Source organism: Protopterus annectens, chromosome 4.part0 (assembly GCF_019279795.1).
Source record: "Protopterus annectens isolate FY-2018-M chromosome 4.part0, PAN1.0, whole genome shotgun sequence".
Lineage (NCBI taxonomy): Eukaryota > Metazoa > Chordata > Ceratodontiformes > Protopteridae > Protopterus > Protopterus annectens.
This window is the reverse complement of record NC_056733.1, coordinates 1,492,164,298-1,492,179,385: the sequence shown is the minus strand read 5'-3', so window position 1 is coordinate 1,492,179,385 and position 15,088 is coordinate 1,492,164,298. Positions and strand designations below refer to the sequence as shown.

Here is a 15,088-nt window from a genome sequence, read left to right as displayed (position 1 = left end):
AGTAATGCTGTTATCCCCACATGGATGCATCAGAAGTTTTTCCTGAAGACCTAACACCCTAGATGTACTGGCTTCATATTCATACTTCATATGGAAGGTGCAACGGGATATTGTGAGGAGACTGCCCTGCCTCCACAGTGACACTTCCCATTCTAGTCTCACCCACACGTGTCCAGTAATCTCCTACACTCTCCAGTATCACCAGCAGCAATGCAGACAATAGAAGTCCTCCCCAGTGTGCCTCCCCACCTTCAAGAGAGATAAGTATAACTGTTCCCCTCCCCGTGCTAGCTCCAACAGGTGCCAGAGCTCCTAACCATGCTCTGGTCACCTGGAACATAGGACTTTAACTCGTTATGCCAGTGGAACTGACTAGTAGAATATTAAGTGTACCTAAAGGGCAGACTAGATAGGCATATTCTCTCCTTCAGCTGTCGAAAAAATGGTACTAATGTAATATATATATATATATATATATATATATATATATATATATATATATATATATGTATGTATAAAGCAAAAAAGTCAAACTGCATAGCACTTCACATTATGAAGTTTTAGTAAGGTACCTTGTGGTAATTAAAAGTTGTTTTTTTTCTAATTTCCATGTTGTCATGTTTAGAGTATCAAAGTATGTGTCAACAGAGTCTTGTCTTTTAAGGCTTGGATGTTTTGGAAATGATAAATTCTCATTTTCGGAAACCACAGTGAAATAAGGGATTTGGGAAATTCACCATATTAAAACATATTTCCAGTTAAAATAAGGCTAAAGTCCATTCCAAAGAAATCAACGTTCCAGCCATTAAATCTTAATAGTGCAAATATTTTTCCTTTTGAGATTGCTTAGTCAATTCACTCTGTAATGCTTCCTGGCAGTTCGTTGTAGCTGTATTCAGGTCACATGTCTTTACCTAGGAAAGGAAATAGTAACATTTTAGAATGCTGGAGAAAAAAAATCCCTTAATTTCTTGCCATTGCATACAAGTTAAAATGCTTCTGGAAATTTTGCTCTAAAGTATAAAGCTTTCCAACTGTAATAATACTGAAGAAATTAACAGAAGGCAGAGCTTAGTAACTGTTCCAAATTCAAGAAAGGAGTGTTTTACTACATGAATTACAAGTTTACTTATTTACTTTTACTTACTACTTCATATTCTGGCATGGAAGTAACCTGATTTTACATTTATTTTTATTTGTTAACTGGAAAAACCTGGTAGTCAGAATTTTTCTTTTTCAGGGATAACAAAGTGACTTACTCAGAGTCACACAGTAGTAAAGCTGTTGAAGTGATCAAACCCAGGACTAACAGGTGAACTTTCTTATTTCGTCATAGCTTTAATCCCTTGAGCTAAACTACCCAAATGACATTATGATTTAATCCCGATATCACACTGCAAACACCTCTAAATACTGACACTGACAGATCCTCAGAAACACAAGTGGCATCCACGCCTGCAGAAATGTACATTTATATTCATTGTAAAATGTTGTTATTGTAACAGTGATTATTCAGTTTAAGGCTGCATTGAAATGAGAGTTAAAAGCCCTAGTATCACACTCCACATCCAGATCTAAAGGAATAAGCAAGTAAAGTTAGTAGTGTCACAATAAAATACATTATACACAGCCACCTGTATTACTTTTGTCCTGATGTGGAAATGCTTCAGTCTGATCACCTTTTAGAAAATACCTGCACTGTAAAAGACAGAATTTGCATTTCAGATGAATAGTCAAAGTGAGACATTCTTGTACTTTATTAAGTCATCCATATGTATTTTTTCTACATTTAAATTGTATCTTTTGTTTATGGCCCTGTATGTTTTTTCATTCAAGTGGCCACATATCTGAGTTGAAGGTAAGGAATGTGATAGAATGGTTTAAATCCTGTGGTTATATTTCCTTGCATGTGATATTGCAAGCTCTACAAGCATTAACAATCTGCCAGTGTTTGTTCAATAAAATTGTGAAGACTGGTAGAGATGGGTGAAGGCTGCCAGCCTAGTCAAATAGAATTTGGTACATAATTCTGTCCTTTGTAAATATGAATGTTGAAATACAGGCTAGTTTTCTTAAATGAAAGAATATGCTGTGAAATGTTGAACTTAGAACAATGTAGCAACATTGCCCTCTGCTGTAAAGAAAGCTTAGTCAAGCATTTCTTGTCTGTCCTTTGAAATTTAAATTATTTCATGACTGTCTTTGGTGTTTACAGTTTGGCTCCGGACAGGCTAGATGAAGGCTTCCTGTCTATTGTTTTAAGGCTAAAGTTAATGACCAAAATTTACAAATGGAATGTCCTTTATTGCTCTGGTTTCTGCCTAGGTGTAAAAGAATGTAAATGCAGTTTCTGTCAGCCTGGGAACACCAGGAAAGTGTAAAAAAATGATGTAATGGGAATCAGGACTGCAGCAGCAATTTAAACAGAGAGAATCAGAAGGCATTAAGCATTTTTGTCTTGATCATCCAACTCACAGCACTGTCTTGCTCATATGTAGGTTATCTTAGCCTTGTGTTTTCTTTTAGAAATAGCTAGGAACAAGAAAGATTAGACTAAGTGTTTTTCTGTGATGTCAGAACTGTACTACTGAATTATTTTAAGTATTTCTGTGTGATCTCCAAACTCTTTACTAGCACTGTGTAGTAAGAAGTATTATCTTGTGTTTTTATTATTTATTATTAAATATTTTAAAACTTTTCAACTGTGGCTGTTTTATGTAGAGATAATTTAAGCTCTTAAGAGTACTTGCATGCCTTTGGTAAAATTGTACAAAGCCACTCTAATAGCTTTAGCCTTGGGCTATACTACCAATTGGATAATAATATTGCACAGTAATAATTGGACACCCTTTTAAGGGCCTTTGAGTAGCTGATAAGTATTAGTGGGTGGTGGCAAGTGGAACTAGCGTATAGTCTGGGAGAAAGGGGCACAGCTGGAGAAACTGTGCCAGCCTTCCCCAGGAGTGTCTGTGTGGTTGTATAAACTCTTCTCAAAGTGTGTGTGTGTGTGTGTGTGTGTGTGTGTGTGTGTGTGTGTGTGTGTGTGTGTGTGTGTGTGTGTGTGTGTGTGTGTCAGATACTTGGGCAAGGACACAAAGCACTGGTTGGACAGAGAGGGTGCTAGAGGTTTTAGCTTGCCCACTAAGCTGAGATCTGGACCCTATAGCTGTGCCAGTGGGGGGTCTTACTGGGGGACCTGGAGAGCATGGGAGCGATCAGCCCCAGACTGACTGTGATCTCTGTGTGCTCTTAAGGGAAATTGCACTTTACTGTGTGTATTTGATATCAATTCCACATATATAAGATGCCCTCTCTGGTGTTAGTGGTGAGGATTGAGGCTCCTTAATTGCTGTGCCAGGGCACGGGCATCACATATTAATTGTTTGGCAGTGGTGGGATATCCACATCACATATTAATTAGTTGGCAAATACTAATTGGCTTGTAGTTGTGTGGGTAGAGTGAATCCTGTAGCTTGTGTACAGTGAGCTTTGAAGGTGCTTTGTACTCTAAAACAGCCATGCTATGAATACTCAGAGTTCAGAATACAATTGTTTTATTTCTTTTGTTAGCTTAGTTAGTCAGAGTGAGCAGGTAGCATGTCAGCAGAGGAGTATGGAAAGCTGACAAGGAGCCAGCTGGTTGAGATGTGCCAGGCTAGGGGACTGATGCATGGAAACCTGACTAAGGCAGACCTGATTGCTGCCTTGGTTACAGCTGCATCAGAAAACAGCAACCAGGAGGACAATCAGACTGGCAGTGGAGATATAATACCCTCGGAGAATGGGCAGCTCAACCTTTCTGCAGTGGACTTAAAAACCCAGCTGGAGCTAAAGAGACTTGAGTTGGAGGCCAGGCATGTGGAATTAGAAGCAGCTGCGAGACTGAGGCATCTAGAGAGTGAGGAGAATGAGAAACTGCTATGCCTAGAAGATGAGGAAAAAGAGAGGCAGAGGCAGAATGAGAAGGAGATGCTGACTCTTTGCCAGAGTCATGGAGGTAATGGGGAAGGGAGTAATTGGACCCCAGAAGCACAAAAGGTCAGTACATTTCTTCCACGGTTTAAAAAGGGGGATCATTTTGATAGTTTCATTCATATGTTTGAGAGGGTATGTAAACAGTATGAAGCTGACCAAGGGCTCTGGGTACAGTTCCTGACCCCCTTACTCCACAGTTAAGCTGTAACTGTATTATCTAACATGTCTGACACAGGTTTTGATTATACTCCTGTAAAAAATTGTCTATTAGAGTTTTTTAAGCTAACACCTGAAACGTATAGGAAAACATTTTGTGAGCATAGATGCAAGGCAGATGAAAGTGTGTGTGGGTATGTTGCTGAACTGAGCACTTATTTCCATAGGTGGGTGAGTGGATGTCAGGTCACCACTTTTAAAGGGTTGGCAGACCTTTTGGTGAGGGAACAAGCCCTTAGCACTTTGCCTGAGAACATGTGGATCTGGTTAGCTGACAGACACTGTGCTATTTCAGATGAGTTGGGGAAAAAGGAGACCTATAACTGGCAAGCAGGACAGCCCTGCACAGAAAGGGGACCCCCAGTACTGCTCATGGGTCTAAAGGAACCCATGGTGGGCAGCACAGACTGCTCCAACAGAATCTGCCAGTAGCAGGGGAAGCCACTAGTCCAGGTACCCGTCTAGGAGCTAGGGTTAAATGTTTTGAATGCAACCAGTGGGGCCATGTGGCATACAGGTGTCCACTGAGGCAAGGTGGGGAACAAAAGGTGAGGGAGCCAGTAAGTGGGAAAGACAAAATGCCAATAGTAGGTTGTCTTGAAATAACAGGGGTACTAAACTACCATCCTCTAGATGTCCTGAGAGGGAAGGATTTGGATGAGGCAGTACCACGTGCTTATGCAGTTACACGCAGTCCGGCTAGGAGACAAGCATGTGGGTCTGGTAGCTTGGGGGCGACCCAGACAGACTGCATACTTGCAGCCAAGACTGGTGAGGTGGTTACTTCAGGGATTAAACTACACTGTAACAGTGAGACTGAAGGTGAGCCACAGCTGCTTGAGGGTACTGATGTGAGACTGAAGGTAAGCTACAGCTGCTTGTGGGTACTGATGGTCCCTTGGACAGAGTGACTGCAAAGGTAGAGGTGAGTAGTAGTACCCAGGCTGACAGTGAGGCACCGCTGTCAGAGGATACCAGACTTCCTGTGGAAGGGGAGCTGGGAAGGATTGCAGGGAGAGAGCTGAGACAGGCTCAGCTCTCAGACCCTACATTGCAAGGCCTGAGGCAGGTAGCTAGGGAGGCACCTGATTCTCAAGGAAAAGGGGAATCTGTATACTGGGACAAAGGGTTACTATACAGAGAGTGGACCCCTGAGGGAGGGCTAGAAGTTGAGAGAGTACAGCAGTTGGTAGTGCCTAGAGCCTACCATCTGGCACTTGCTTCTAGCCATAGCCCATGATATTCCCTTTGCAGGTCATATGGGCATAAAACGTACAAAGAGGTGTACTATGCAGAACTTTTATTGGCCTTGAATTTCCAGAGATGTAACAGGGTACTGCAGGACCTGTGAGCAGTGCCAAAAGATAGGCAAGGCAGGAGACAAGGTGAGAGCTCCTTTGATGCCTTTGCCTGTGATTGAGGAGCCATTTCAGAGGGTAGCTATGGATATTGTGGGTCCTCTGAGTACCCCACATTTCACAGGGAAAAAGTATATCCTAGTGGTAATGGATTATGCTACAAGATACCCTGAGGCAGTGGCTTTGTCCTCCATTGAGGCAGAGAAGGTGGAAAATGCTGTGTTAGAGATTTTCAGCAGGGTAGGTTTCCCAAAAAAATACTGACTGACAGAGGTGCCAATTTCATGTCAGACCTGCTGGCTTGTCTGTGGAAGTCCTGTGGGGTGTAGCGCATGAAGACTACCCCCTACCATCCCCAGACTAATGGTCATGATGAGAGGTTAAACTCTACAATCAAGTCCATGCTACGGGAATTTGCAGATCAGTTTAAGAGGGAGTGGGACAAATATTTGCCCCATCCGTTCTTTGCTTACAGAGAAGTTCCCCAGCAATCCACAGGGTTTTCACCCTTTGAGTTGCTGTATGGGCATAGGGTGAGGGGACCTCTAGATTTAATTCAAGATGAGTGGGAAGGTGAGTGCGAGTCTCACAAGGAGTCTGTTGTGGCATACGTCTTTAACCTCAGGACAAGGCTCAGGGAACTCATGGGCTTGGCCCAGGAGAACCTGGCAGAAGCCCAACAACAGAAAAAGGTGTGGTATGACAGGAATGCTCGAGCTAGAGAGTATGCTGTAGGGCATCAGGTAATGGTTCTCATTTCTGTCAGAAACAACAAGCTGCAAGCTGCTTGGGAGGGTCCCTACAAGGTGGTAAGAAAGGTAAGTGATGTTAACTACATGGTGGAACTGCTAGGCAGAAGGCAGGGGCACAAATTGTACCATGTTAACATGATGAAACCTTACCATGATAGGGAGGTCCTTGTGCTGAGTATTTGCAGTGGACTGCATGAGGAGTCTGAGGGAGATCTGGGGAATGATCTCCTCAGTGAGGCTCGGGCTGACACATCAGTGGAAGGGGTAGCAATGTCCCAGCAGCTATCTCCTACCCAAGTTCAAGAAATCCGAGCAGTGTTGCAGGAATTTGGGGACATGTTCACTGGGAAACCAGGGTACACCCACCTGGTGCAGCACCAGGTGGATACAGGATCCCAAAGGCTTATTAGGCAGGCCCATTATAGAGTGCCTGAGAGAGTCAAACAGACTCTGAGGGAGGAGGTACAGGAGATGTTGGAACTAGGGGTGATTCAAGAGTCCAACTGTCCCTGGGCCTCCCCAGTGGTGCTTGTGCCAAAGAAAGACGGCAGCACCAGGTTTTGTGTGGACTACAGGAAATTAAATAGTTACACAGAGTTGGATGCTTACCCCGTGCCTAGGACAGATGAGGCTCTAGAGCAGCTGGGTGGGGCTAAGTTTCTTACAACCATTAATCTTACCAAGGGTTATTGGCAGGTGCCCTTGACTCCCAGTGCAAGAGAGAAGTCAGCCTTTGTGACTCCTTTTGGCTTGTATGAGCTCACAAAGATGCCCTTTGGGATGAAGAATGCCCCACCGACTTTCCAGAGGCTGGTAGATCATATCCTAGCAGGAGCAGGAGCATTTGCCCTTGCTTACCTAGATGATATTGCCATCTACAGCCATTCCTTCAGTGTGTCAGGGAGGTGCTGGGCAGACTACAGAGGGCAGGGTTGACCATTAAGCTGAGCAAGTGTCAGGTGGGTATGGCAGAGGTCTCCTATCTAGGACATAGAGTGGGGAGTGGTAAGATAAGGCCAGAACCTGCCAAAGTGGAAGCCATTCAGGCATGACTTGCACCTGTTACCACACAGCAGGTGAGAGCATTTTAGGGACAGCAGGTACTACAGAAAGTTTGTCCCCAGTTATAGTACCATAGCTGCTCCCCTCACAGACCTGACAAGGAAGAACAGGCCAGATAAGGTAGTGTGGACCCCAGCATGTGAGCAGGCATTCCAGAAGCTTAAAGAAGCTTTGTGAGGCCACCCCTGTGTTAGCCAGTCCAGATTACAGCAAATAATTTGTTGTGCAGGTGGATGCTTCAAACCATGGGGTGGGGGCTGTACTTAGCCATATTTGTTCAGAGGGGGAAGAGCACCCAGTGGTTTATCTCAGTCATAGGCTCCAACCCAGGGAGGAATGCTATGCAGCTGTAGAAAAGGAATGTCTAGCCATAGTGTGGGTATTGCAGAAACTTCAGCCTTATCTGTATAGAAGAAATTTTACTGTTATGACAGATCACAACCCACTAACATGGTTAAACAGAGCCAGCCAGCAAAATGCCAAGTTGCTAAGATGGAGCCTATGAAAGCAAGCATATGACATGACAGTGCAGCACCACAGTGGTATTAGCAATGCCAATGCAGATGGGCTCTCAAGACAAGGAATGGGGTAAGGTATACTCAGATAGAACTATCTCTCTCAAGCAGCGTTTCTCAAGGGTCACGTGAAAAACTAGCTTGAGTTTTCTGGGGGGGGGTGGGATGTGAAGACTGGTAGAGATGGGTGAAGGCTGCCAGCCTAGTCAAATAGAATTTAGTACACAATTCTGTCCTTTGTAAATATGAATGTTGAAATACAGGCTTGTTTTCTTAAATGAAAGAATATGCTGTGAAATGTTGAACTTAATATAATGTAGCAGCATTGCCCTCTGCTGTAAAGAAAGCTAAGTCAAGCATTTCTTGTCTGTCCTTTGAAATTTAAATTATTTCATGACTGTCTTTGATGTTTACAATGCAGCTCCAGCCGGGATATATGAAGGCTTCCTGCCTATTGTTTTAAGGCTAAAGTTAATGACCAGAATTTACACGTGGAATGTCCTTTATTGCTCTGGTTTCTGCCTAGGTGTAAAAGAATGTAAATGCAGTTTCTGTCAGCCTGGGAACACCAGGAAAGTGTAAAAAAATGATGTAATTGGAATCAGGACTGCAATAGTAATTTAAGCAGAGAGAATCAGAAGGTATTAAGCATTTTTGTCTTGATCATCCAACACACAGCACTGTCTTGCTCATATGTAAGTTATCTTAGCCTTTTGTTTTCTTTTAGAAATAGCTGAGAACTAGAAAGAGTAGACTAAGTGTTTTTCTGTGATGTCAGAACTGTACTACTGAATTATTTTAAGTATTTCTGTGTGATCCCTGAACTCTTGACTAGCACTGTGTAGTAAGAAGTATTATCTTGTGTTTTTATTATTTATTATTAAATATTTTAAAACCTTTCAACTGTGGCTGTTTTGTGTAGAGATAATTAAAGCTCTTAAGGGTACTTACATGCCTTTGGTAAAATTGTACAAAGCCACTCTAATATCTTTAGCCCTGGGCTATACTACCAATTGGATAATAATATTGTACAGTAATAATTGTACACCCTTTTAAGGGCCTTTGAGTAGTTGATAAGTATTAGTGGGTGGTGGCAAGTGGAACTACCGTATAGTCTAGGAGAAAGGGGCACAGCTGGAGGAGTGTCTGTATGGTTGTATAAACTCTTCTCAAAGTGTGTGTGTGTGTGTGTGTGTGTGTGTGTGTGTGTGTGTGTGTGTGTGTGTGTGTGTGTGTGTGTGTGTGTGTGTGAGCTACTTGGGCAAGGACACGAAGCACTAGTTGGACAGAGTGGGTGCTACAGGTTTTAGCTTGCCCACTAGGCTGAGATCTGGACCCTATAGCTGTGCCAGTGGGGAGTCTTATTGGGGGACCTGGAGAGCAAGGGAGCGACCAGCCCTGGACTGACTGTGATCTCTGTGTGCTCTTAAGGGAAATTCCACTTTATTGTGTTTATTTGCTATCCTTTCCTCATATATGTGATGCCCTCTCTGGTGTTAGTGGTGAAGATTGAGGCTCCTTAATTGCTGGGCCAGGGCATGGGCATCACAAAAATAATCAGACTTCTAATAGAAACTATGAGTTCTATATACAAATAATGAGAAAGTCCCTTCTACTCACTGACTGGGACTCAGCCCCTTCAAGCCTTCATGTGTTAATACTCAACACGGAAGAGATGATTGAAATGGCACTCTGATAGTTATGCACTCCATGGTTAAAATGCTTATGTCACAGGCATGATATACAGAATTTGATCCTCATCTTTGAGGAAGACATGGCTAGGCTTATAAAGGCCTCAGTGGTTGTTAGCTTAGTATACATCTATGAACCTGTGAACCTATCAGTGCATTATACCTCAAGGAGAAATGCCTCTAAATATTTTAAATCTAAATTTCAAGTCCATGATTACATTCACACCTGTTAAGAGAATGGGATATAAAAACAAAGTGTCAGAATGGATTTTTTCTAGTAGTATTACATTGATTCTAATCAAACTAGGCCAGAAAGACTATTTGTGGTCTGTGAAAATTGTTTCAGGCATCATGCTACACCTGAGCACAGCTCTGATGTTCATCGTGCATACAGCTGCAGTAATCACAGATGGGTTTTCTGCCGTCAGGTGGGTCCTCGGTCGGCCGAATTCCAAAGTCTAGGTCCGGCGTCGGTTGTTGTCGCTTTCTCTCCTGACGTCAGTGAGGCCGGAGTATATAAGACACAGCCAACGCCATGTTCTCCAGTCTTTTTTGCCGCACGGTGCCCGAAGCACAAGCAGTTCGCAAGTGCCGGTCGGCCAACTCCTGAATTACGAAAAAATTGGAAACCGAAGTCTTCATTAAAGCTAAGTACCCGTTGAAACTTTTCTTGCCTCAGACCGATGTCAGAAAAAGTTAATAATTGTATTTCTTGTGGGAAGCAAATACCGCATAAGGATTTCCATTCCCTCTGCATACCTTGTTTAGGCCCAGACCACGACGTCTCGGGCTGTCGCTTTTGCGCTACTTTCAATAAATGCACTATTAAGCGTCGGGCGGAGTTCGCCCAACACTATTTTGGTAAAGCCTTTGATTATAAAATGTCGTCGGAAACTCCGACTACCGTTTTGTCCAAAAAACGCAAGGACAAGAACCGACATGCGAGGTCCGCGGTCCCCACCGACACCACGCCAAAACAAGCTACACGTGGTCCGGTTCTCAGCGAGACGCCTTTGCAGTCCCTGACTACCGACGACACTCCTTTGGCGGTGTCCTCTGTACCCGAGACCGCAGGTACCTCGGCCCTTTCCCAGACTACAACCACCGAAGCCATTGCTAATGTTCAGCCTCCTAATGTGGACAGGTCCACTTCTACCCATGGTGTCTTTAGACCCTCATCTTCTTTTTCTATTAAGGCCTTTACTAAATCCAAAGCAGCCAGGCATCCCAAGAGGCCTGTTGCACAGGACCCATCTCCAGGCCCCATGCCTAAAAAACAGATGCTTAAAATGGCTGAGGATTTAATTACTCTTATCAGGGGTTCTCAACCCCCTCCAGACAAGAGACCCAGAGTGGAGGAAGATTCTCCCTCTTCTGATCAGGGCTCCATTTTATCAGAACATTCTGATGTAGAGGAACACTCTTACTCCCCTTTTGAGGATTTGGATGCAGAGCAGTCCATTCCTTCTGTATCTCCTCCTGAGGATTTTTCCTTTGGGGAAACCTTGCACACTTTAAGGGAACACTTCCATTGGGAAGGCCAAGACTTTTCCGATTCCAAGAAAAGACTTAGGGAATTTCTTTTGTTACCTCAACACAGACCTCTGGCGATACCTCCTGTTTTGGACATACTTGATGATGTTTATTTGGAGGCTTGCCTTAACCCGGATTCCCTGCCTCCTGCACCAGTCAAACCTGATAGGTACTACAGAGTTCCTAACTCTCACCAATTTCTCTACAAAAGCCATAATGCTGACCCTGAAACCATTTCTCAAGGCCCCAAGGGATTGAAGGCCTCTACTGCCAAGAATCCACTTCCTGCCGAAGAGAGTCAAGATCCTTAGAAAGGTGGGGAAAAAGGTATATACCTCGGCCACCCTAGCCATGAGGGCCTTAAATTGTCAGTTTCATATGCTTAAATATCAACAGTTCCTGTTATCACAATTAAGGAATAAAATGTCTCAACCTGAATAACCAGATTTGAAGGAGTTGCAGGATATGATGCATAGTGCAGAGCAAGTGGGTAAACACACCTTACAATGTGGCTATGATGCCCTAGAGGCCTCAAGTAGAGCGGCTGCTACAGGATCAGTCATTCGCAGACATGCCTGGCTTAGGGAACAAAACTTGCCTGATCATGTGAAAGCTAAACTTCTAGATGCTCCTTTACAAAAGGATGTGCTGTTTGGTACTAATGCTGAGGAGATATTACGGAAAATGGAAGAAAAAGCCAAATCTATGCAAACTGTCAAAGCTTTTACAGGTCCAACCACCACGTTTTAGCAGAAATTGGCCTTCAAAAAACTGGTCCTTTCCAGCCACTGACAAGCCCCAAAGAGGTAGATACAGACGCACAAGGGGCAGAGGGCAATCACAAGGATCATATAGAGGCCGACAATGGCAAACTCCAGCACCAAGAGGTGGCGAAGACAGTGCACAACAATACAGGAAACAAACCCAATGACTCCCTCATTTCCATGCCAAGCAGGTCTCAGCTGGCAGCACCTTTGGGAGGAAAGCTAGCATTATTTGCAAGAAATTGGCATATTGTCACAACAGACAAATGGATCCTGGACATTATAAACAGAGGCTACAAATTTCAGTTCCACACTCTTCCAAAAATGAGAGGCATGCCAAACCTGCCACACAATCAAAGGGCAGAGGCACAACTACAAATTTCAAAGCTCATAAGCATGAGAGCTATTCAAGAGGTACCTACTCATGAACAAGGTCAAGGTTTTTATTCAAGACTTTTCTGGTACCAAGGAAAGGAACCGACTGGAGACCCATTTTGGACTTATCCATCCTAAACACATTTTACTCGTACCAAAATTCAAGATGCTCACATTACAGCAGCTTCTTCCCATGCTGGGCAAGGAGTTTTGGCTGGTAACATTGGACCTCAAGGAGGCATACCTGCATGTCCCAATCAGACAAAGCTGCAGAAGATACCTCAGATCTCTTGCAGGTTCAATCCACTATCAATTCTCTGCATTGCCCTTTGGCTTATCTACTGCACCCAGAGTATTCACAAAGTGCCTGGCATCAGTGATTGCCTACTGCAGACTTCAAGGGATACAAATTTACCCTTATTTGGATGACTGCCTGATCCAAGCGGACAGCAAGCACATACTTCTGGAAAATCTGGCTTATGTAACACGTTTACTGCATTCTCTGGGATACACAATCAACAAAGAGAAATCCAGGCTAACACCATCTCAGAAAATAACTTTCCTGGGTGCCAACTTGGACACAAACACCCAGATGGCCTATCTTACACCAGAAAAGCAGGGGCAACTAACTCAGGACTTCAAAATACTAGCAAAATGTACCAGGCTTACTGCAAGGAAAATCCTGCAGGCTCTGGGCTTCATGGCATCTTGCATTCTTTTAATCCCATGTGCAAAGCTGCATATGAGGAAACTTCAATGGTACCTAAAAAACCTATGGTCTCAACACAGTCACAGTTTGGAAACAATAATACCAATAATTCCATGTTTGCAAAAGGAATTTCTATGGTGGGCCCAAGCATGTCAAGCAAATACAGGCCTCCCATTCTGCAAGCCTCAAGCAAATCAAGTCATCACAACAGACGCCTCAGATTACGCCTGGGGGGCGCACATGACAGACAGGTGCATTCAGGGCAAATGGTCCCAAAAGGAAAAGCACCTTCACATCAATCAAAAAGAAATGCTAGCAGTAATAAATGCAATTACAGCTTTCAAGGACCTCCTGCATCCAGGACAATTACTGATAAGAACAGACAACACCACAGTAATGTGGTACATAAACAAACAAGGAGGAACACATTCATACCCCTTGTGCAGACTAGCCATGACTCTTTGGAGCTTGGCTCTGGAATGGCAAATCGAACTTCAAGCACAGTACTTGCCAGGATTGGAAAACACGCTGGCAGACAATCTAAGCAGAAATATGACAGATCCACACGAATGGAAGTTGCATCCTCAGGTGTTTACAAAGATAATCCAAGCGTGGGGGAGGCCAGACATAGATCTTTTTGCCTCCCACAGGAATCATCAATTGGAAAAGTTTTGTTTGAGGACCTTTCATCCAAAGGCCTGGAGAGTGGACGCCCTTTCATTCAGTTGGACAGCATGGACAGTTTACGCATTCCCACCTCTGCCTCTTCTGCCCAAGGTGCTTTTGAAAGCAAGAGCAGACAGACCGAAGATGATACTGATTGCTCCAGATTGGCCAAGGCAACACTGGTACCCGCACCTGAGGAGCCTAACACATACTCCTCCCTGGTCTCTGCCTCTAATGCCTCTTCTGCTCACTCAGCACAGCTACAAAACTCTTCACAGTCAGCTGAAAACACTCAATCTCGCTGCATGGAAAATTCCTTAACACCACAACAGACCCTACTCTCCAAGGAGGTGCAGGATGTCATTTTGGAGGCCAGAAGGCCATCTACTTGAAAAGCTTACTCCGCAAAATGGAAGCGGTTTTGCTCTTGGAATGAGAAAAAAGGCCAGGACCCTAGAAAACTGAACTTGCTTCAGGTATTACAGTATCTAGCTGAGCTGCTGAACAGTGGACTTTCATTTTCTTCCATAAAAATCCATGCCTCAGCCATTTCTGCAGAATTCAACACGGATCCTCCTTTATTTTCTCACCCACTCTTACGACAGTTCCTCAGAGGGGCTAAGAATATAAGACCACCAAGGAAACAACCAATACCAGCCTGGGATCTTAATTACATATTAGAAAAATTAACATTGCCTCCTTTTGAACCAGCTGCCTCAACAGATTTGCAATATTTGTCCTGGAAAACAGCCTTCCTTCTGGCTATCACTTCAGCTCGTAGGGTTTCGGAACTACAGGCCGTCATGGTGGTGCGGCCCTTTCTCATCTTCCATCAGGACAGGGTTTCCCTTCGTACCAACACATCATTTATGCCTAAAGTGGTATCCAGGGTAGCTTTAAATCAAGCCATACACCTACCTACCTTTTACCCCAATCCTCAAAACAAAGGGGAAAGGCTGCTACACTCTTTAGACATCCATAGGCAGCTACATTATTATTTGGACAGAACAAAGTCCTTCAGGAAATCAGAACAACTCTTTGTGTCCTATGCTGTAGGGGCTCAAGGGAAGCCAGTTACCAAGCAGGCTATTTCAAAGTGGATAGGCCACTGCATACGGTTTTGTTATTCCTATCATGGGAAATCTGTTCCTACAGGCATCAGATCACACTCCACCAGGGCCACAGCTACCTCTACAGCCTTCCTCAGAGGAGTTCCTACCAAAGATATTTTGGAGGCAGCCACTTGGAGTTCTGTACATACCTTCACAAAACACTACCACCTGCCTTTATATTCCAAAACTAGAGCAGGCTTTGCCACTGCTGTGTTGCAGGGCATTCTGGCTCAACCCAGTTCCTCCTAGTACCTACCACCCTGTGCGTAGCTTTGGGACTCTACCCATCTGTGATTACTGCAGCTGTATGCACGATGAACATAGTACAGTTTTGTACCTACCATAAATGTAGATGTTCGA

At 43.9% G+C, this 15,088-nt stretch overlaps 1 protein-coding gene across 1 annotated transcript in view; it reads right to left on the bottom strand.

The window, feature by feature from the left end:
• Window positions 1-493: 493 nt before the first annotated feature.
• ADAM19 (ADAM metallopeptidase domain 19) overlaps window positions 494-15,088 on the bottom strand; it is a 1,509,956-nt gene continuing 1,495,361 nt past the window's right edge. The window contains exon 23 of the mRNA XM_044069332.1: window positions 494-914. The gene's annotated coding sequence lies outside the window, so the exon portion shown is untranslated. The remainder of the gene's footprint in view (window positions 915-15,088) is intronic.